At 44.9% G+C, this 21,968-nt stretch overlaps 1 long non-coding RNA gene across 1 annotated transcript; it reads left to right on the top strand.

The window, feature by feature from the left end:
• The first annotated feature begins 15,247 nt into the window (after positions 1 to 15,247).
• Positions 15,248 to 16,623, top strand: LOC135392829 (uncharacterized). Its single transcript, XR_010422244.1, has 3 exons — positions 15,248 to 15,571; positions 16,046 to 16,136; positions 16,556 to 16,623. It is a non-coding gene; the product is annotated as an uncharacterized LOC135392829 (long non-coding RNA).
• The last annotated feature ends 5,345 nt before the right edge of the window (positions 16,624 to 21,968 follow it).

Genomic DNA, 21,968 nt, shown 5'->3' with positions numbered 1-21,968 from the left:
TCTTGCGTTAGATTTTGCAGGACCATTTCCCGATGGACAGTACCTGTTAGTGCTCGTCGATGAATACTCAAGATTTCCTGTAATACGGACTCTAAAGTCTTTGGACACTGACAGAGTAACCAAAGCTCTACGAGACATTTTTACCCTTTTCGATATGCCTGTCAAGGTGAAAACAGATAACGGACCCCCCTTCTCAGGATACAAATTCAAATACTTCATGGCAGACTTGGGGATCCACCACCACTTAATTACTCCCTTGTGGCCGGAGGCAAATGGGGAAGTGGAGAGACTCATGCGTACCATAAACAAGACTGCCCGAGCAGCCAACACTGAAGGAAGAGATTGGAAAATCGAACTCGAGCACTTCCTACTTAAAAGGCGGAATCAACCCAATGTATTCTCTAGGGGCATTGCTTTGGGAAGTTCATCTCGAAAACTACTGCAGTAATGGAGCAGTACGCCGAGCTGGTAATACATGGGCAAATTGTGCACGTCCTGACATATTTTTTATCTGAATACAGCAAATAGGCGAATTTAGACGATTTTTTGTTTCTGTGAATGCGAATACATGGAGTCCTATGGGAGCAGCAGAAATTACTTCCTCTGACCTTTCAGCGACGAAATAAACGCCTGAAAAATATGTCAGGACGTGCATCTGTGTCCCCTGCTGACAGTACAAGCTAAGTTGCAACGTTAACATTCGTATTATTCAAGATGAATGGGACAAATGTGTGGACATTTGTCGTCTGCTAGCATAGGCTGCATTGTGCTGCCCCCAGTGGGCTTCCGCTCCGGGAGAGGGGATACATCGAGATGGGAGGTGCGAGAGCGAGAGGGAAGGCAAACGGCTACGTGGCTACGTGCTACGTGCACTGCGTGAGGTTGTTGTTTCAACCTGCCTTGGCGACGGGCCAGAACGGCGCGTGTCTTATCATGGTGAATGACTTTGCCTGCTCTATCCGGCGTCAGCGTCGTGCATCGATATTCCTCACGCATGGCCTGTTACTGCGACCTCGGCTGCAATCAGTAGGACATAAATTGGCGTAATCGTGGCGTAATGCACGATACAAATAGGTGTTGAAGAGAAGGTACGACTTGTACTTTCTGTGTGTCAGTTGCGTGATGTTTTCGGGAGTGCGCTTGTTTTATTACAGTGGTTCACGACCCAGTGTATGCTTCAGCCCAAATATGGAGCGATATATTTTTCAGTATTCATACCTGAATCTGGCATGGTCAAGATGTGCTGACATGTCATGCAACCAACACAAGTCGATGCGCGGGTGATGAGGTGTCGAGGATGTAACTGAGCGGCCGCTACGGGAAGGATCGCCGTGAAATGTGGCTTGAGAACGAGAAGACGTGCCTTGATTTTGAACAAGTGTGTCGGAAAGACGCGTGAATTGTGTACCATTATTATTGTGTAGCATTCCACTCATGAGGACTTTTCGAACGCCGTGTGCGGCTGTGTTATATACAACAGCAGGTTCTGTTCGTCATAAATCAGACCATCTGTTTATGGAATTTTATCGTGCATGTGCTTCTCTTCGTTCCTAAGTCCACTTCTATGTACTCTGGGTCGTACTCTGGGTCTGGGTCATTCCTAAGTGTCGGTGCGATCTGTACTAGTTGTCAGAGGACAAAATTAAAGCCAATCAAATGGACTGTTCATCTGCATAGACAAGTGTTATTCATTTCTGCTTAGTTGCACCACGTACACGCAGGTGAGCGCAAATAACATGCATGCGGGTGACCGTAAGTACAAGAGGTACAAAAAAATCCAGCTAAAGTTGTTGACACTGGGCATATAAGGCGACGGTTGATCTTGCTTGCGCCTTGCTCGTTATGGATGTCCGTTGAGTTTTTCCGGGTCTAGCTACAGGATTTGTGTGAGACCAACCACACGGCTTCATCCACAGTTATTCGCGTGCTTGCACCGATGGTGCAGCACATCATATTTTCGGCCGTGAACTTATGTTGAATTGTGCGATTATGATACGTGAAATAACAGACGCAGGCAAGTCATGGGGATATTCCTGCCGTCACCCTATCTCCATGGTATGATTTGCACAACATTTCGATTGGGGGATGGGTGAGGGCGGATATATTTATTGCAAAAAGAATGAAAGGGAAGCGCCAGCCACGCACAGTCCGATTGCTCCGGCAATGCGCTCACCAACAGGAGCGTATGAAGTTGTGCATGCATTAGATTCATAGGTGGGGAAGTTACTTTTATTTTGTAGTGCACTACCGTTACTCACTACTTTTTCGAAAAGTAACGCGTTAGGTTATTCGTTACTGTTGCGGTAGTAGGTAACGCGTTACTAACGCCGTTACTTCTGATAAGTAATGCCGTTACTTTTGCATTACTTCACCAGCTGTCCTTATAATATGTACCATTTTTGGTTGAGTCACATAAGTGCATTCCGCAAATCAATACAAGCAATGTTGGGCACAAACAAGGGTCACGCATGAACACAACTTATATGTACGATTTATTGCAACGCAGAAGTAGTTGATGTTCAAAATTTTCATCGGTGAGCTTCGCCCGTTGGGCTGAGAGGACGCCTAATGACCAGTGAGTGCTCCTTGTCAAGGTTGATAGAGACGGTGACCTTTTATCTCATACAGTACAAATCCAAACAGCCAATTCCTTGGTACTTTGTTACTTGTTCAGAGGGTAGAGGCTATTTTTCTGCCGCTTTTGCCCCATTCGTCCGAAAAATACCAGAGGGAGTGAAAAACAGAGGTGGTAAACAAAGGTGACACCTCAACCAGCGTAGGTCAACAACCCTTCTTTTTTGTTCTTCGTGGGTGTAGATGTGACCTTCTTGTCATTGTTGAAGATGAATAGAAAAAATCGGGGATTTTCCCGGATTCTGCAGGCACGGTCCTCGCTCAAGCTTTCAAGTTCCCGAACACGCAGTAACGCATAACGCCGTTACGCGTTAGTAGTTAAAAATGTAATGACGTTACGTTACTCATTACTTTTCTCCCAAATGTAATGCGTTACCATATTTCACTACTCGAATGGAACGCGTTACCGGTAACGCACTACTTTGTAACGCGTTACTCCCCACCTATGATTAGATTGCATTGCATGCAGACTGAGTCAGACGTGTACAAGGTACTCGAAAATGTATTTAAGTAAATACAATAAATACTAACGTTAGATTGTAATTAAGATAGAGTATAAGTACACGAAAATCGAAGTAATTAAGATAGAGTAAAATACTTCGAATGGTATTTGAAATACAATTAAGATACTATTTATCCTTGAACGCAAAAAGTCACTGGTCAATGCGGCAAGTCGCTGCTATGTGACATGAATCACCTAAACCCCGCGCAATACCCTAGCCGCCGCTGTGTGATAGAACTCGTTTAAAGACAAGTCCCAAAAAGATGACAAAGAGGTACCACATAACTCCACTAAGTATATGTGACCAAAACAAAGCAAACTTCTAGCAGGTCCCTGCCCGGCGAGGTCAGAATTCGGCGTCAGGGCACACATAATTGAACCCTCACCCGCCAAGGATTAGTACACACAGGGCAAGATCTCTAAATGGAGGCTTCCAGGAAGGGCCAATGTCCGGGTCAAGCCCTAGGGACTCAGGAAATTTCCACTGAACAAGCAAGATAATGAAAGACGAGACACAGAAAGTTTCAGAGGGAGATCCAAAATATGTAATTAGGTTATTGAGTACAAAATACCATGAAATCCATTTTAAATAGCGTACAAATACACAAAACAAAACGTATCAAGTAGAGTGCCAAAATACCGCTAATTGTATTTAAAAGACAGTATTTTAAGTACAGTACACCAAATACGTATAGGTCTAGACTGACTGTATACACACACGATATCTACACTCGCTGCACGCGAATAACATTATTATGCAGCTTGCCAGGATGATGAAGTTGCCACGGAATTAAAAAAGTTCGTCCAGTTCGCTTGTGTCCACTGCTTTATCCCGTAGTTCCATGTGTCTCGTGACTCGTGGATCAACTAGCTCAGGAATCATATATCCTACATAAAAGTTCTTAATGTTAGGCAATATTTTTTGCCAGAACGCAAGGTTCCTCTCGATGGTTACAACTTGCAGGTCCGTCGGCGACCACACTGCGAGTTTGCAGTAGCTCCTCTTCGCAATGTTTAGCTGAGCTTGTATTTGATAGAAGTACTTGTGTGATTCTGGAAGATATAAGCTGCCGTCTTTCGATATTTTTACGCCGATGGAATGGTTGCGAGCGGTTTCTGCGATGGTCATGTAATTCTGTGCTGTTGCAGGGCATTTTATTTCGAGGATTCCGTCGTTGTCGATAAGGCAGTCAGGAGCGGTGCATACGTAAGGTATATCAGGGTCGACGAAAAGGCCACATCTTTTCACTTCAACGTTCGGGTATCTGGCTTGGAATGCTGATGCTGCGTCTTCCTCGTGGTCGATGCCGTACTGACAATCTTTGCTGCGGAACGACTTGGGATACATTATGGCCTTCACTAAAGAAGAGTGCTTGAATGTTTTTCTATGTGGGCGACATATACTATGTATTGAGGTTGATGGTATCCTCATCTTTCTTTGTGAGTGCCATAGATCAGACTTGTTCTGTTCTAGTGTAGACTTCTGCAGACTGTCAGCTTCCTGGCTGGTCATCTGTATGCCACGCACAAAGTCTTTGGCTTTCTCAATAAAAATTGTCCTGTCCACATCTGGCTTTTGAGATTGTCCTCCATAGTCCTTGTCCCCAACGGTGCTTGCGAATTTGGGTGTTCTCGATATTGGAGCCCTGTCGAACCGCAACGCTCTTTTGCATTTTCGTTCGTTGCGCTTTTGTCTTGATGTTATTAGTTTCTTCAGAGCGGATGATGGACTTTTCGCGACGAACTTGCGCAGATAGAAGTCGTGCCATATCGCACCTCTCATGTTGTATGCAAGAGCTGCGACGCGACATCTGTTACCGTAACTTTTACCCTTTGCATAGTCAACGCGTTTGCCACCGACTGTACGCGCCACCATGCTCATGTAGGTCTCAGCGGCATTACTTGTTGCGTCGAGGAGCAGCATATCGGATCTGTCTGCGAATACGTCTACTGCTTTCTGGATTTCAGTCATCATGTTGGATCTCAGAAGAAGATTGCCCTTTTCCGTTCTGCTTTCAAGTTCCACAGCATCGCTTCTCTTGACGGAGCAGTGCTCGCTTGGACAGCCGCTGTGGATACCAAATACGTGGTATGGGCCGTTCTTCAGTTGATGGCGCAGGCTACTGACCGCAGCAGGCGATACTGCAGTGTTCTCTTGTGCATGACGTCTTATTGTGGATCTGGCAAGACCTTTTAGGGCTTTGATGTTAGCAGTAGACAATAGCTTCCTGGCGTCTTTGCCTTCAGCTGTGGCGAATGTTTTAGTATCCTTTGCTAGGTTATACAGCCGTTTGGTATAGTTTTTTACCATGTGATTGACGCATTCTACCTTTCTCACTGAACGGCCGTACGGAACCTGTTCCTGGACTGCAACGAAAACACTGCTATTTCCGTCTCCAATCAATGTAGTGTACCTAAGGCCATACATTTCTTCACTTTCTTTGAATCCCTGGACAATAATGTCTCGCTCCATGGACGTTGAAGACGATTTCCAGTTGCAAGAACACGAGTGGGGTAGAGGCTCCTTATGCTCCGACTCAGCACGTCGACAAGTTGTGCAGAACTTGTTGCGTACTCCGATGTAGAGAATCTTGCGCGTGTAACGACCGACAATGACAGCCACCCCGCTATTCGCATTGTACCCATGGCCGAAGGATCGCTTGCTCCATACTCCATCTACAATGACTGGGATGTTCCAAAAGCCGTCGGGATCGCGACACTCTTTCCGTTGTTTGGCAAGCTCAACCTCTTCGGCCGCGGCTCTCTTCATAGAGTCTAATGTCGCTGATTGAAGGTTTTCCCCAACTTTGTTCTCACATTTCTGGTAGAGCTTATGCGAAAGGAATGGGAGGCCGACTGACGCTGTTAGCTCTTGCGCCTGCGTGTACCCGATCCCGATGGAAAGGCACCCTCTAACAAAATCAAGATTTATGCTGTCGTTTGTGACGGTCATTTTTTCCGTCCGCACGAAGTGAGTGAAACTGCACAGAGGTGACTTCGAACAACGATACTCCAGAGTGGCGATAAGTCCAACTCTGACTTCTTTGTATAACTGTATCTCACCACAAAATAGACAGTTTTGCTGGTGGGTCAAGGCTACATCTCCGTATTCTTTCAGCATCAGTGGCAGATCAACAACCAAGGCTGCTCTCTTGGTTCCCTTCGTTCTTTCAATCTCAATGTGGCTGGTGTTCGCCTTATGTGTTGATGTGGATGTGCGAACACCTTCCGGGGTATCGACTTTTCCGGACGTCGATGCCTCGTCCTGCTGCTGACTGTGTTGCCGTACGTTAGTAGTGCCAGATAGGGAGGGTGAAAGGACCCGGCCGCCTGCACCTCTCCCCTGCATCTCAGATTGCTCTGAGCTCATGGGGCCACTTCTGTCGTCAGGGCCGGTTTGAGGATCGACAGGCATCCCCTGTCCTGGTTTCGCGGAGCCGCCTTCATCCGATGATGTAGAAGCGGGTGCTGCATCCTGACCAGGTTCACTGCATGGGACGAAAGCACAAAAGAATCAGCAAAGGATGCACGACTAGAACATCTTTTAAAAATGACTATGACCTGCGGTTTGTGATATACGCAATGGAGTACACTCTAAGATTCTGAACACCCTTCTCGGTGCACAAGGGTGTAATTTGGGTGTAAATAGTTTTGGACACCCCTGTTACATCCTTCTGGACAAAACAAAAGCTTGCATGGGGGTGTTATGTGGGCGTAATTGTTACAGAGCCTGATTCGAGGGTGTAACTATGGCTACTGACCTGGAGCTGGTTTGAAAATCAAACAAAATAATGATCTTGAAAAATAGTGGTCAACAAAAGTTGCGGGCTTAAGCTCGACGGATTTAGCAAAATAAACAGGGTTATTCGTTTTCGGGTTTTATGATTTTTTTAATTCGGGAAGGAAACATTGGGTGCTACTACTGCGACAGGTTAGGGAAAATTCGGGGGGTATGCTGTTTGATGTGTCACCGGGGAATTTTCCCGTGAAACAAAAGACATATGAAACGAGCCACTGCTGCGACATTTTGACGAGAAATCAGACCTCAAACAACAACAGCTTTATGTTCCAGCTCTGAGCTGCACTAAACCTCGTCTTTGACTCCTGCAGGAGGGATCATAAAAGGAGCACAAATAGGTTGTCACAAATAGCTCTCCGCTGATATTAGGATTCACTTCTCCGACGGCTTACAGAGACGGACAAGTTGAAGGACCGCAAGGACCTCGAGTAGATATGGGGTTTTACCCGAATACTTGAAAACTAGTTCGGTTGGGGGAGGGGGGACTGTTGTGAAAAACCCGGTTTAACCAGAAAACGAAGAGTCCTAAAAATAAACACATAAACGATAAAAAAAAACAGAAAAGAAGTTGTTCTTGCAGAAATTGGTTCTTATAATGTAACAGTTCCGGAAAACATGGTCTCAGCCGCAGGGTGCAAGTAAGATGGTCTCGTGAGTTGTGCCAGCCAGTATTGGCGGAAAACCGTCCTGGACTCATGGTGTTCTCAGGCTTTGGTCAGGTGTTGACCAACTTCTGTGGCTGAGTGGCCTAACGCGCTAGCGCCCCAGCCCGCTATGTGGAGACTGCCGGGTAGTGGCTCCGACTCTAGGGTCGTCTGCTGTTACTTTTCTTGGTGTTCTTCTGACAAATGTGGACACAAAAGTCGGCCCAGGACGCACTATCCCCCTATGGCGTGACGAGGCCCACTAACGCGAGATGAAGATTGTAACACCTACCTCAGCTCCTCCCGCTTTCAGGCGTACTGCATGCGACAACTTGTCTGAAATCACAATCTCGAAGTTCCTGATTTATGAAATCATTAGTTGAGGCAATATCGCGTACCTTGAGTGATATACAGTGAACTCTCGTTATTATGACCATGGTCGTTCCCGAAAATTTTGGTCATAATGCGGAATTGTCATATTAAAGGGGGAGATTTGCAGAGGTTTCACTGCATTGTTCCCCAGGAGTATGGTCGTAAAGCGCGTATGTCAGATTATCGGGGGTCATATTAACGAGGGTTCACTGTAGTGGCATACAGCCTAGCATTTTTCAAAATAATCTTGGTACAACACTTTGGATGGCCACAATTCAGACACGGGCTGCTGAACCACGAACCGACGATTTCAGACAAGTATGTCGCATGCAAAATGTGGCACGCACTGATAATCGCACAAATGACAAGAAATTTGGCAACACCCCGTTCTTTCTTTTTACGTACATGTACGTTTTCGGTATTCTAAATTTATTTTCGCGATATTTATTTAAAACCCAAATTCCATTCCAATAATTTAAAAGGATTTCAGGCTACCTGCCGTCGAGCTAGACCGGGTCAACAGAAAGCATTTTCTCAGGGAGCTTGTCAAAGCAAGGCCAGAAAAGCAAGTTTGGGGGCCGGTGTACCTTGGGCGCCCAGCTGGTTGAACTTTGCCAAGCGAAATAATTTTGGTTTCCAGGTCTCCTGTTCCATTCCTACTGACATGGCTCTATCTGCTTAGGGCACACTTCTCTCCACAGACACTATTTTCACGTGATGCCACTCCAGGGCAAACGACAAGCACTTCCGGGTGTACCTCATCGATACTTCCTGTCGATAAATTTAATGCGATTCTGCCGCATTAAATCCACGAATTTCCTGCATAATCTCATGACCAGGGATCGGAACCGGAACTGAACCCGAACGGAAAACCGGAAGAAACCGTTATTTTCTGACTAACCAGAACCGAACCGAAACCGAACAATTTTTTTGCATGTCCTGAACCGAACCGGAACTGAACCGAAAAAAAATTCATACGGTTACCGGTTCGGGAATCGGTTCAGAGGTGAAATAATTGTACTAGTGACCGACCTTTTTTTGTTTGTTTGTTTATTTTTTTGTACGATGCCAGATGCGAGTACAAGTTCGTGACTGTAGCGCCAGTTTTTTACCGCAGCAAAATAAGGCGCTGACCGGGTTCTGCCAAAAAGATTCCAGCACTTCGCTTTTCGTTTTCAGGAGACGACCACGAGAGTACAATACAGTAAAATATCAGGTAAATAATAAATGCGTTTATTACTTGTCTTCTGTCTTCACATGCTTTCCTGAAAGCTTTTTCACCTGAAACAGTTATCTCACACCTTTGTCTTGCAACCGTGTCGGTGAGCGTAAGCTCGCTTTCATGTAGCAAAATATACTGCCCATGAAACGAGTAAACCGGGACCGAAAAGGTAACGGTACTATATCCCTGTAAATGTCCCGACCGCTGACCGATTTTTTTTTGTCTGTGTGTGTGTGTGTTGTGGGGGGGTCTCCCTAAGCAAACCCGAACCGAACCGATATACCTGAACCGGCTCAAGCTGATAATTTCGGTTCAGCGGAGCTAAACCCGACAACAACAACAATAAATGAAGAAGTGATGATGACATGGGATGTTTCCCCGTGGTAGCCACAGGACACTACCCCATTTCACAGTGGTTAATATGAGAGGATGAATTATGGTGAGAATGAAGCAACGACAGGTCGGAGTTCTGTTTAGAGCTCTTCAAGGAGTCCAGTGGCCTGCATGAAAACAAAAAGGGAGCGAAGAGCCCGGCACTGATGTTCAGGGGAGCTCCATGGGCCAAGTACTTTGGACAAGCTGAATGGTCTATGGTCGAGGAGTTCAAGTTGGCGTCGAAGTACCCGGCGTTCACACGTGTACCGCTCACAGTCCTCGATGATATGGGGGATCGTAGCTGGGGTGCGGCAAGCTAGGCACAGCGCCGTGTTACTGTAACCCAGCTTAGCACGGAACGCAGGGGTGAAGGCGACGTTGAGTCGTAGACGCCGCAGGAGTGTCGTAAAGCTGCGAGGGAAGCCACCTGGCATCCTAAATGATAATGACGGGTCCACTGCATGGAGGAGCGACCATTGAGTGATGTCATGCAGCCATTGCTGGCGGGCCAAGGGTGACACCAACGCAGACAAGTAGGAGCGCCTATCCCCGTTGGAGAGGATAATGGGCAGGGCTCTGGAGATACGGTGGGCCGCAGCAGCCGCCAAATCTGCCTCTTCGTTGCCCTGAATGCCGGTGTGGCCGGGGACCCACTGTAGCGTCACCCGGTGTCCCTGTTCGCCGAGAACCCTGAGCGCCGTCAGGATACTAACAACCACCGCACCCCGAACCGCACCAATATCCCAAGCAGAACAATGTACAGGGTGTATGCTATAAAAGGTGAGTGACATTTTCGCGCGTGACACTATATCTATTTGAGAGACGGACTTGTGCTGCCATACAGTGAATGACTTATGCCAGAGAAACCTACGAAAAAATTGTGGTTGCCATTCACAGCGTAATAAAGTAAACACGGCCACGGAAACTTTCGTCTTCATGTGTTTCCTATGCGCAATACCGATGGATGGAGGTGAAAGTTTGCATGGTCATATTTATTTTGTTACACAATGCTAGGTAACCACAATCGTTTCGTAGGTTCCTCTAGCATAAATGATTCACTTTGAGGCAGAGAAAGTCTTTTCGTGATAGAGGTATAGCATCAAGGAGGTATCACTTTTTGCACGAAAATGTGACTGACCTTTTATCGCATACACCCTGTAACATGAAAAACGGTTAGGAGCAACTAATATTTATTCGAACAAGAACTTTCGTGCAAGAGACTGCACTTCTTCAGGTTACACAACTAGGTTCAGGTTGTGTAACCTGAAGAAGTGCAGTCTCTTGCACGAAAGTTCTTGTTCGAATAAATATTAGTTGCTCCTAACCGTTTTTCATGTTACGTGTGTGATTCCCTCTTCGCGGGCTCCTTGACAGTGTTTTATTTTTTTCCCCTTTTCGACATACACGCTGTACTAAAAGTCGAGTGCAACAGGGGTGGACGGTATGTGTCTTATCAATGGTCTTTAGTTTCGAGAGTCTGTTCAGGGCCTTTCACCTACCCATCCACCCCTATTGCACTCGACTTTCAGTACATTGTGCTGCTTGGGATGCCTTAACCCGAACCCGAACCCGACCGAAAACAATACCGGTTCTGATCCCTGCTCATAACAAGGACCTCTGTGCCTGCCTAACCCCTCCAGGGGTGTACTGCAATACTCTTCCAGAACTAACATTACCATACTGACCAAAACTAACCTTATTTAGGTTGCTCTGGCATGATCGCTTAGCTAGGCCTAACCACCAACAAATACGCGACATTCATTCAATCAAAATCACTGTTGCTTGAGTGTACAGTTGACGAACAAGACAACATGATATTATCAGGAACGTTGCAATTAATAACCATTGCTCTCTGTGCAAAGTGGTTTCGTATCTCGCACACTGAGTAAACAGAGGATTTACAGGGGATTTGCGGCTGGCAAATTGTCTTCAGAAACTCAATGAAAAGTCATGTAATTTGCACTAGAGCAGTCTGTTCATGCGCGCGGAAACACGTAAAAATGACGATTCGTCGACGCGGTTTTTTCCTCACAATATTTTTCGCTGAAGGTCCCGATGCGTAAAACACAGGTCCCGCACGCGTGCGAAGTAAAATTTAAAAGGATGTTTACCGAATTAGTGAGTGTATGCAAATGAGTCGCTCTCTACTCAGATCATGGCCGATGTCCCAAGGATCTTTACCAAAAAGATGTTTCTTCGATGACGCCACCTGTTCATGAATTATTCATCTGAAGGATTTTCGTGAGCTACAGTATACAGGGTGTCCCAGGAAACGTGTCATATAATTATAATTAAAAAACTACGCCACCTAGAATCATGCGGTCAAGGGCATTTGTTGTTACTAGGTTTTTGCCACCTCCTGATGTGCATGTTATGTAACCCAAGCTTAATTATGTAAATTTTTGCGAACTCAACTCTGAAATTTGCCAAGTAAAGGTTACTTTTTTACCCCACCAATGTGAAGAGCATGCCGAATTTACTGAAATTAATGATAATTGACAGGAATATTGAGGAGCTATAGTACCGGAAGAAATAGCCGAAAATCATGCTCTACGGATCCTGCACAGGATAGCGCGCGACAAATCGTTCAGCGAATTCATTGTCAGCCCGACGAAAGGAGGTTGGAAACCCAGCCCACACCGGGGTAGCACCCCGATTCGTCCAAATGTTTATTTCGTCCAAGTACTCACAACGTCCAAGTACTCAGTACGTCCGAAAAAAATTGGACGTAGTGGGCATTGGACGAACTGAACCAAAGGGGGAAACTTGCCCAACCCGTCCAAATAACCGTACCGTCCAAACGCTTGTTTCGTCCGAAAAGGGAGAGGGATCTCCGAATGGCGAGTGAACAATTGCTTCGTTTTTCGATTGAAGGTAGGATTTAAACATTCACACCGAAAGATGCTATGCATTACACCAAGTAATGCGCAGCCTGCTCTGTTTATCTATTTTTCTTTTTTTCATTCCAACAACTGACGTTGAAGGTAAGATTTAAACATTCCCATTGAAAGATGTTATACACCGAGTAAAACGAGAAGAAACGCTCAGCCTGCTCCGTTTATTCGTTTTTTTTTTGTTTCTTTTTTCAATTGAACACCTAACTTATTAGTTAGCATGGTTCAGCAAGTGGAACATGCGCTGCAGGTATGCATTGATCACGTGAGCAAACTGCTCTGTTAGGTCGCTGAAGGGTGCTTTGTTTCCCAACATCATTTGACCCGAGCTGTATCTTCCGTACGCCCATGGGAAGGAAGAGCGAGCCTCTTGTGTCGCCGCGTTGTTCTCGGCGAAATTGCGTCGTCTACTGTTTGGCGAAGCCCCGTTCAGCAGCTGCCGAATGCGTGCCTGCAAATGGCGGTAAGAAGCATGAATACAAAGAGAGCAAGCGAGGAAGTATATATGCTATATTCTATTAATTATAATGATGTTGTTCCCTCATTATTCGAATTTGTTGCTTACCTGGTTGTACTTACATGGTGTATGGTTGACTGAAATTCGACGAGGAACTTCGAAAACATCATGTGGGGGTTGGCTCTTGAATTTCATGCGCAGCGAGTTATGCGTCCTTCGGCGTGATTGTTTGTGCGGAGATCGTCCTCATCCACAAAATAATTCCAGAGATGAACATTGGTAAGCCACTGTTACTCGAAGTAGTCTACGTAAAGGCAAAGTGCCGCCAAGTTTCCTTTCAGATCCCTAGATGTTTCCAAGAAAGATCACTGACATTGGGAAACGCGGTACGTAGCGAGAACACAGTTATAGAAAACAACACATCGTTAACTGGACGGTCACTGTAGGTCAGCGGTCCTGTGAACGGGTTTGTGTTTTCTGTGATTCCCCGTTTGATCGATAATCCATTTGCTTTCATGAATACAGTCACCTGCCATTCACCCAGTGTCAAAATGGCCTGAGCTTTCATGACTGCAGCCAGGCAGTCGCCTGCCGAAAGGAGCAGAGCCTTTGGGAATGGTAACATCTCATTACGGCCCGAGTCTCATTACGGCCGAAGTCTCATTACGGCCGAAAGTCTCATTACGGCCGAAAATCCTTTAATCCCCAAGCGTCTCGTTACGGCCAAGGTCTCAATACGGCCGAAGGTAGTCTCATTACGGCCGAAGATGTCTCATAACGGCCAAAAAGAAAAAAGAAGCATCCACCATAGTAGCTCTGTATATACTGTGTTTTATGCTTCCCAAAATGTGTCCGAGGCGGTGTGCCCCCACGGCTTGTGTCACACACAATGGTTCATGCACACAATATTGCGACAGTGTTTCATGCATCCCTCGTGAAAAATGTTTTTATTGTCATATGTGTCACACGATATTTGTATGTGTTACGCCATTTTCTCTCAGAATTCAAGCAACATCCTACTCGTTGGTTCTGTGAGCAAACTGTGTGTGTGTGTGTTCTGAAAAGTACTCCACAAGGGAGCCCACTGGGAGCTCCAGGAGTCACATGACCTATGACCATGATCTTCTCCCCCACTAGCTGCCTTCTACAATTTACGTCCACCTGAAATTTACAAAAAAGTACATAAGCCACTGAACAAAATGACATATGCTCTTGTTTGATGATGACTATAAGACATATGCTGTCAAGCAGACTTTTTTTTTCATATATTCGAAACATATTCAAGAATTATGGACAACAATGGCAATTACGTCATAATAATGCAGCTGCATAGCCAGGAAACTATTTCAGGAGGTGTTTTATGAGGCTTGACATGGGGTGGAGGAGTCCCCCTCGTCAGTGCTTTATCCAGACCCCCCCTAACTTTTTTGCCTGTGCACCCCCTACAGGGGGTGCCCTTGCGATTTCAGCTTCAGATACGTCTGTAATGATATGTTAAGCTGTAATGACGTAACTATTCCAACAATTTTTCCAACACCCTTCTCGTGCTTGGGATTCTGGATAAACCACTACCCCTTGTTCATTTTCGTGGGGCACTACATTAGAGCTTATGCCACTGCACAATGTTAAAAGTGTGTGTCACTCTGGGCATTCGGAATTCCTCTAAGCTACAATATGTAAATTCAGAATATCCGAAGGGTAAACATCAGATGTTACCGGCAGGCTTCATGCTGAAACGCGTGTACGCAAAACACTTCCGCCGTGGTGGGCGACGCCGTTAGTGTAATCATACACGCAAGACAATTGCGGGCACATGGAGTAGTGGCAGCAACCTGAAAACGATACATTTTCTTGTTACATATGAGTAATCAAAAATATACATTCCCACATGTTTCGTTTTGTCGTTTGTAGGAAACGCTAGTAAGGGAACAGCACTTGGTTGGTCACATGCAAGCCATAATGCGAGAGGTGCCGATATTTCGATTACGCGATCAAAAATTAAAAGTCTAGAACCATGCACACTTCCCCATGCAACTACTTCCCCAGCATCGTGAGACATGACACCCATGACATGACACCATGTATTCACGTATAGTGTAATGATATGCAGGAATGAAAAAGATGCCAACATACCTGTAATCCAGTGTCCCATAAGTTTGATTCGATTTTTTGGCAGCTACCATGAAGAGCAAATGCACGATTCACAAGTTTCGTTTCGCCATTTTCATTGTTGATTTCGCAAACGTCGAGCAATCCCACGTGACCTCCTTTGGATCAGTGAAAAGTGAAAATTACTCGCGTCATGAACATATATGTTCATCTCAGCGCAAATCACGTTTTGCATGCTATAGAAGGAGGGGGGATCAATACTCTTCCTTTCGTGTTTTGATATCTTGTTGTTTTGCTACTCTCACTTCGGAGTTCGGATGGTGTCTAGCAACGTTGGGTACCTCGTTTCTTGTGTGTGTGAGCGAGTGGTTGCTGTTTACGATGTGTTCATATATCGCTTTGTAGTGCTGTAATGTGCAAATTAGCGGACTTTATAGCGGCTCTCTATTTTCCGTCGTTGTCTTTCGAGCAGCGCCTGTTGTTCCGGTAAAAATCGAGTTGAATGAATCGCCACAGCCCCAACGTATATCGCGCAGTGTTGACCAAGTCAAGCAGGAATTCTGGTGAGTAATGCTTTCGTAGATTGCCTGTCTTAGTAGTGTGCTGTCCACACATAGTTGGATTCTCATAAGAGTAATTTAAATTAATCAAAACAGCTGAAGTGCCTGTAATAGATGTAACTCGGTATCCGTTCGTAGGTTTGCGCCGTTTCTAGTTGGTTGCGCGTTTAGGAACAACAAATTTATTCGAAGACGATAAGATACCGATAATGCATCACCGTACAGCAGCATTTACTCGTATCATTGTGAGCCATATTTCATTTGTTAAAATTTGTCGTCGTATTTCTTCAAAAATAAAAGCGCAAGTCGGCGTACTTGAATTGATCTCCAAGAACTGCTTACGTCGAACGTCTGCAAATGTTGTACTTATGTGCCTTCGCGCACCATAGTAGGCACAAAGCATATCTGATTAGAATAAATACTTCAAGAGGAAGTCATTCAAATACATTGTTATTTATAGCTGGTTTTCCATTCCAGGCATGGTATGTGGCTGCACGAAGGATTCCGAAAAAGAAAAACAACAACATGGCTAATAGGATGTTGCTGCCCAGGGAGTCCTGGCGAAGAGGTGAGCTGTTGAGATCATCATAAGGTTCTGTTGTGAAGTGAGAAATTTTGTAGTAGTGCACGAATATTAATTCGTGCACTACTTTTATAAAAAAGAAACCAGAAATGGAAAGTTATGCATGCATCATTTCATGAATTGTAATGTATTACTATTTGATATTCACATGTTTCCATTAAGGGAATGAACTACCGAACCTATATTCATATCATAGTCATGCTCTGTGTTTACCTGGAAGTCACATTTTTAAGGCTTGTCATTCTTTTGTCTAAATGAATATTTATGTTAACCTTGCATGAAATAGCAGACACGTATCAACACATGTGCAGCTTGTGCACATTAAAACGAGCCATGTAGAGACAAATGCTTGTTTTTTTTTTTAATATTCTAGCCTATTCATGGTTGCTCATCGCTTCTTGCAGGTTTACTCATTCCAGAAGCAAGAATTGTATCATTGTAAGGCGAATGGAAATAAACTGACATCGACTGAGATAGGTGCTCTGTCATGGCCAATGACTGTAGGATGGCTCCAAAAGCGTCACAACAAAGCCAATATTCATCTAGCTCTCTACAAGTAGCTAACTCCACATAGTAGCCTGCTTCACAGCCTACACTACCTTGAGGGAGTACACATTACACAATATGTTGCATTGTGCTGTGGTATGATAACATACCGTTTGTCTCGCAATATGTGTATATAAATATGATAAGGGCCCTAAGGGCACAGTGCATGCCTTATACCCTGCTGAATATATATCCATACCTGGCTGCGACATTGCATATCAATGCAGGTTACAATACACATTTTGACATTTGGCCGTTATGAGACATCTTGGGCCGTAATGAGACTGCCTTCGGCCGTATTGAGACTTTGGCCGTAATGAGACACTTGGGGATTAAAGGATTATCGGCCGTATTGAGACTTTCGGCCGTATTGAGACATCGGCCGTAATGAGACTTCGGCCGTAATGAGATACAATCTTGGGAATTCCCCCATTTGGACGAAACGGGCTATTGGACGGTACGGGTATTGGACGCGCTGGGCAAGTTTCTCCTCGCCTGTTCATTTCGTCCAAGTGTTCAGTACGTCCGATTTTTTTCGGGCGAATTAAATATTTGGACGTTGTGAGCACTTGGACGAAATAAACGTTTGGACGAAATGGGGCGTAACCCACACCGGCACGGCAGAGAGAGATAACACAGACAGCTTGAGAGAACTGATGTTCTGAGGCTGGAACAATCTCTTTGTACTCCTCCGGTGTCTAAACACTCGGCTCAGCGAACACAAGAGAAATGCGGAGTCGTTGTCTGGGAATTCCGAACCTGTCGCCCATCTTAGACTTTGTAATAATTGTTCCCCGGCCTTCGACGAGACAAGTGTCCTAGATTATGTTCGGGACCCTGTGGCCAGACTGTTAAAGGAGTACAAAGAGATTGTCACGAGGGGAAATTGTGTAAGTGTGGCGTCGGTTGCTCCCTCGCCACCAATTCGGAAGTTGTTGGGTACGTAGGTGTTGCTGTTATTAAAGGGTTTGCTGTGTTCGAGAACGTGTCGTGTCGTCCCTCCTCTGTCCTTTTCTCGGGTTCCAAATTTTTTCACCTAACAAATGCCGTTGACCGCATGAATCTAGGTGGCGTAGTTTTTTAATTATAATCAAATGACACGTTTTCTGGGACACCCTGTATATATGAGGAGTTTTGCGAGAATATGTCACAAAATTTTTTATGTCCGGCATAGTATAACATTGAAACCACTGTCGTCGCTTTTATCAACGTAGCAGCTATGTTTACGATATTCATTTTTGCTCTGAAGGATGTGGCACAAAAATACACCGTAGCATTTAGAATGGAAATAAATTCAGATACAAAAATAACATAATGTATAGCGAAATGAAATATGGGAACCAGTGCATCATTTGTTATCTCATACAGTACAGATTTGTATAGATTTGTACGCTTGCCCATGGCACTCCTATTTCTTGTCATAAAGCGGTTTGCTGAAGACGCTCTCTTGTCCACAGGTCCCCCCAAAAGAGCTCTTTTACTGCAAGAGCACCCTATCCAACCGAGTTTTTACGATACTCGAAACACGATACATTGGAAACAGCCGCCAGGGAACACGATACAGTTTTCCCTTGATGCTGCGGGGTACAGCTCTGTCTGAGACCACATTTTCATTTTTTTTTTTTTTCGGAACTGGTATACGACTTTGGCAAACACGATGCAGTATTCAGCTGGCAATGGCAGACCGTTTCTTTAGTGTGAACGAGCGCTGCTCTCATCACCGCGTTTTCGACCAACATTCACGCGCACAAGTGTTGTCTTTTTCTGTCCTTCGAAGAGAAATTAATGCGAAATCGATTGGGAGCAAGGGGATCAAAGTCCTCATGGCTTGGAGCAGCCAGAGTTGCAAAGTTGAAGAAAGATGGGCTGACAATGGTGGCAGCAGGGATGGGCAGTATTTAAATACATTGTAGCTAAAATACTATTTAAAATATAAATACACGTATGTCTATGCTGTATTGAAATACAGCCTAAAAAATGTATTTAGAATTATATTTAAATACCAATTTCCGGGTATTTATTCTTGTAAATACTCCTAAATACCGAATATACTGACTCTGTCCTAAAATCCCCCCGTGCACTTCTCCGAATAACTCACAACTCAACTAACTCACTAACTCACAACCACAACTCAAGAATATGAAGGTGGGACAGGGGAATGACGGTATAGCAGACGAACAAGTGGATGCAGCAGACTTGTGCCCGTTACCAAAAAATAGGAACTAAATACCGTTACCCGTTACTTCAGAAAAAAAGTAACTAAATACGTTACCCGTTACCAACATACAAACGTAACGAGTTCTCGTTACTCACAGGTAACGAGTTACTTTTTCGTTACCGCCGCATAGTTAAAGGAGCCAACAAACATGCCGTCACTTGCCTTCAACTCATTATTAATGAGAAATTGCACTTCACAAGAAGCTGATACTCGAAATTTACATCAGTAATCTTCGTTCTCTTTCGTGTGATGACATCTGCTGCCGAAGTGGGGGTGATCGGAGGTTATGAAAAGACACCGGTTTTCGTGCCACCGATCACCAACGGCTCCCAAAAACAGACGAGGGGCTGCGTCATAATTTAGGGCTCTCAGAAGCTTAGCAAAGACAAGAAAAGGCTAGAAGTCGAAACGCGTTTTTTATAGCCATAGCACAATTGGTACCCATCACTGGGAAGGAGTGATGGTCGGAGATTACGGAAACAAGAGAAAAGACAAGGGCCTTCGTTTAAGACGATTCAGCACGTCAACAACACATCCAACGAGGGACTGCAATAATACTTTGAGTCACACGTGGTCGTGTGGGTCACGCAGGTCCACGCATTGCGCCACACGGAGTGCCGAAATGTGCTCCCCCGCGCTGAAGAAAAGGAACGAGTAACGTCAGTAACGAGTTACCAATTTTTGTAACTGATTCCGTTACTATTACCACTTTTTAAAAAGTAACTGAATCGTTACTTCGTTACCAAAAAAAGTAACCGTTACCAAGTAACGAGTTACTTGTAACGAGTTAGGCACAACTCTGGGATGCAGCTTATTTCCCAAGTTTAGAAGTTGAAGTCCCGCCGCCTGCTACGTCACATGTCTAATTTGGTTCAAATCACGTTTCCTCGCCAACACACGGTTTTCTGTCGCAGTTCGAACATATTGTTCAATATTCATATTCGCACATATTGTTTACATATTGTTCTGAAAGTTCAATTTTTAGGTGCGTGAAAAATATAAATACCAAAACTCCGTACCTGTCTGAGGTGGGAACGAGCCTCTTCCTTTTACTTGCTTCGGCGATGTTTCGCGCCCTCTTGGTCCGCTTGCGCTTCTTGGAGAGACGAGGTTTAGCTTTCGGCATGATGACACTTCGTATGGCTAACCAAGAACTCACTTTGGACTGACATACCGAATCCATATATATTGTCGCCCGAGGAAGGGTCAACCAGAAAGGGAAAACGTGGGAAGGCCAAAGCAAGACATTGAAGGGGATTACTGGAGCGGCTCCCCAGAGCCCGACCTTGGGTATTGGCGCCTGGGTTCGGGTGGGAACGGGGGCGGCGCCTCAGTGCTTCTGCCACAGCCTTGCCTGTGTAACTGATTACCACAACGCTTGACCGCCATATTCGTCAGGGAGCGTGGGAGACATGGGTGGCCTTCACGATTTCGTCAAACCGACGAAAAAATAAATAAATAAAAGACCTTGTTCTAACAATCTCAAGTCTTTCATCGGCCGTCTTTGTACCTGTCCCAACGTAACCCCCTTTGTGTCGTCAGATACCCTCTGAATCGCAGCTAGCTCCAATGTACAGCTGTATGCAGGTTGTCATCTTTCTATATTATTTTATGGAAGAACATTTTTAATTCAAAATGTTTCGAAAAGACGCTGATAAAGAAGTTGATAAGGAACCTTCGTTAATCAATGATTAGACAGGATCGTACTCTCGGTGGTTGGATTTCTGCTGTGCCGTCCGCATTGTGTAAAATATATTGTTGTGTGTGTATTGTGTGTATATATATACACATATATATATGGTTCTGGAAGGAAAAAGACGCGGACAACGTATTTTAGGAAAGTTAGGAACACTAGTTTATTTGTTGGCGAGGGGGCAGAAATTAAAAGTTAAATGAAAAAGGGTCAACGTTTCGACTTTGGCGCTGTCCTCGTCAGGAGAAAAGATGAGCAGAACATAATACATACACACACACACACATATATATATATATATAGTTGTGGAAGGAAAAAGACGCGGACAACAGATTTTAGGGAAGTTAGAAACACTAGTTCATTTAATGGGCAGAAATTAAAAGTTGAATGAAAGAAAGGGGTCGACGTTTCGACAGTGGCACTGTCTTCGTCAGGGCAAAAGATGGGCAGGCGGTTACAGATTGCTTAAATAGGTTTGGAATGTGACGTCATCATCGGTACAAGGCACGGGAACCGGAGAAAAGGTCCCCGGAGAAAACGCCCCTGGAGAAAACGTCCCCAGCAGAAAGGTCCCCGGAGAAAATGTCCCCTCAGGAGTCTCTCCCGTGGAGTTATACTTTATCGCTCGTAACTCGAATCAGTGACCATTAGAGCGCGAATTTTCACGTCATTTTTGTATTGTTGACATGGGACTGATTTGAAGAGCTCCGCAGAGATGTAGCAAGTGATTAAAGAAGAAACAGAGAGAGAAGAAAAAAAGAGCAGAGTGGCTAACTTTCAGCTACCGAGCATCTAAAGAGTCTCTCGACACAATGTATATTTTCATGATTTTGATTTTAAAGTGCATTTTTATCTTTGGAGTCTTATAATTTTTCGATGCCTTATTTTATTTATTACTATTTACTACTTTACTTTTTTATTATTTATTTCAGCGTTATCTCTCGGGTCGGACATATGTTCACTTCTGGCTGTTAGCTCTATCCGCTGATCCAGATCCCAACGGCAGGACACTGCCCCGTCAGGTGTGTTGGCCATAGGGTTGTTGGGCTGGGCCAGAGGGCGCTCTTGATTACGGCAGTCAGCGCCACTTGTGGCGATAGTGCTAAGTTTTCCAAAGTAGCGTGTTCTCTGATCGCGCACATGGTATGTGCTGTGTCAAAATGGCCAAGCTGTGTTGCGATTTTTACAAGGCAAAAGAGACCGGGGATTGTTTCCCCGTCAAGTCGTAAGAAGGAAAACCGTCAATAGGGGCGCGTTTTTGGCGCATGGCAGAATATTATCGGACACGCTCGAAATACGACTAAAATGCCGGTGCTCCCCAGGTGCCGTAGATCTACTAGCTCTGAGCGAAACCTGACTG

This window comes from Ornithodoros turicata, chromosome 4, assembly GCF_037126465.1.
Source record: "Ornithodoros turicata isolate Travis chromosome 4, ASM3712646v1, whole genome shotgun sequence".
NCBI classification, from domain to species: domain Eukaryota; kingdom Metazoa; phylum Arthropoda; class Arachnida; order Ixodida; family Argasidae; genus Ornithodoros; species Ornithodoros turicata.
This window is presented reverse-complemented; position numbering and strand designations above follow the sequence as displayed.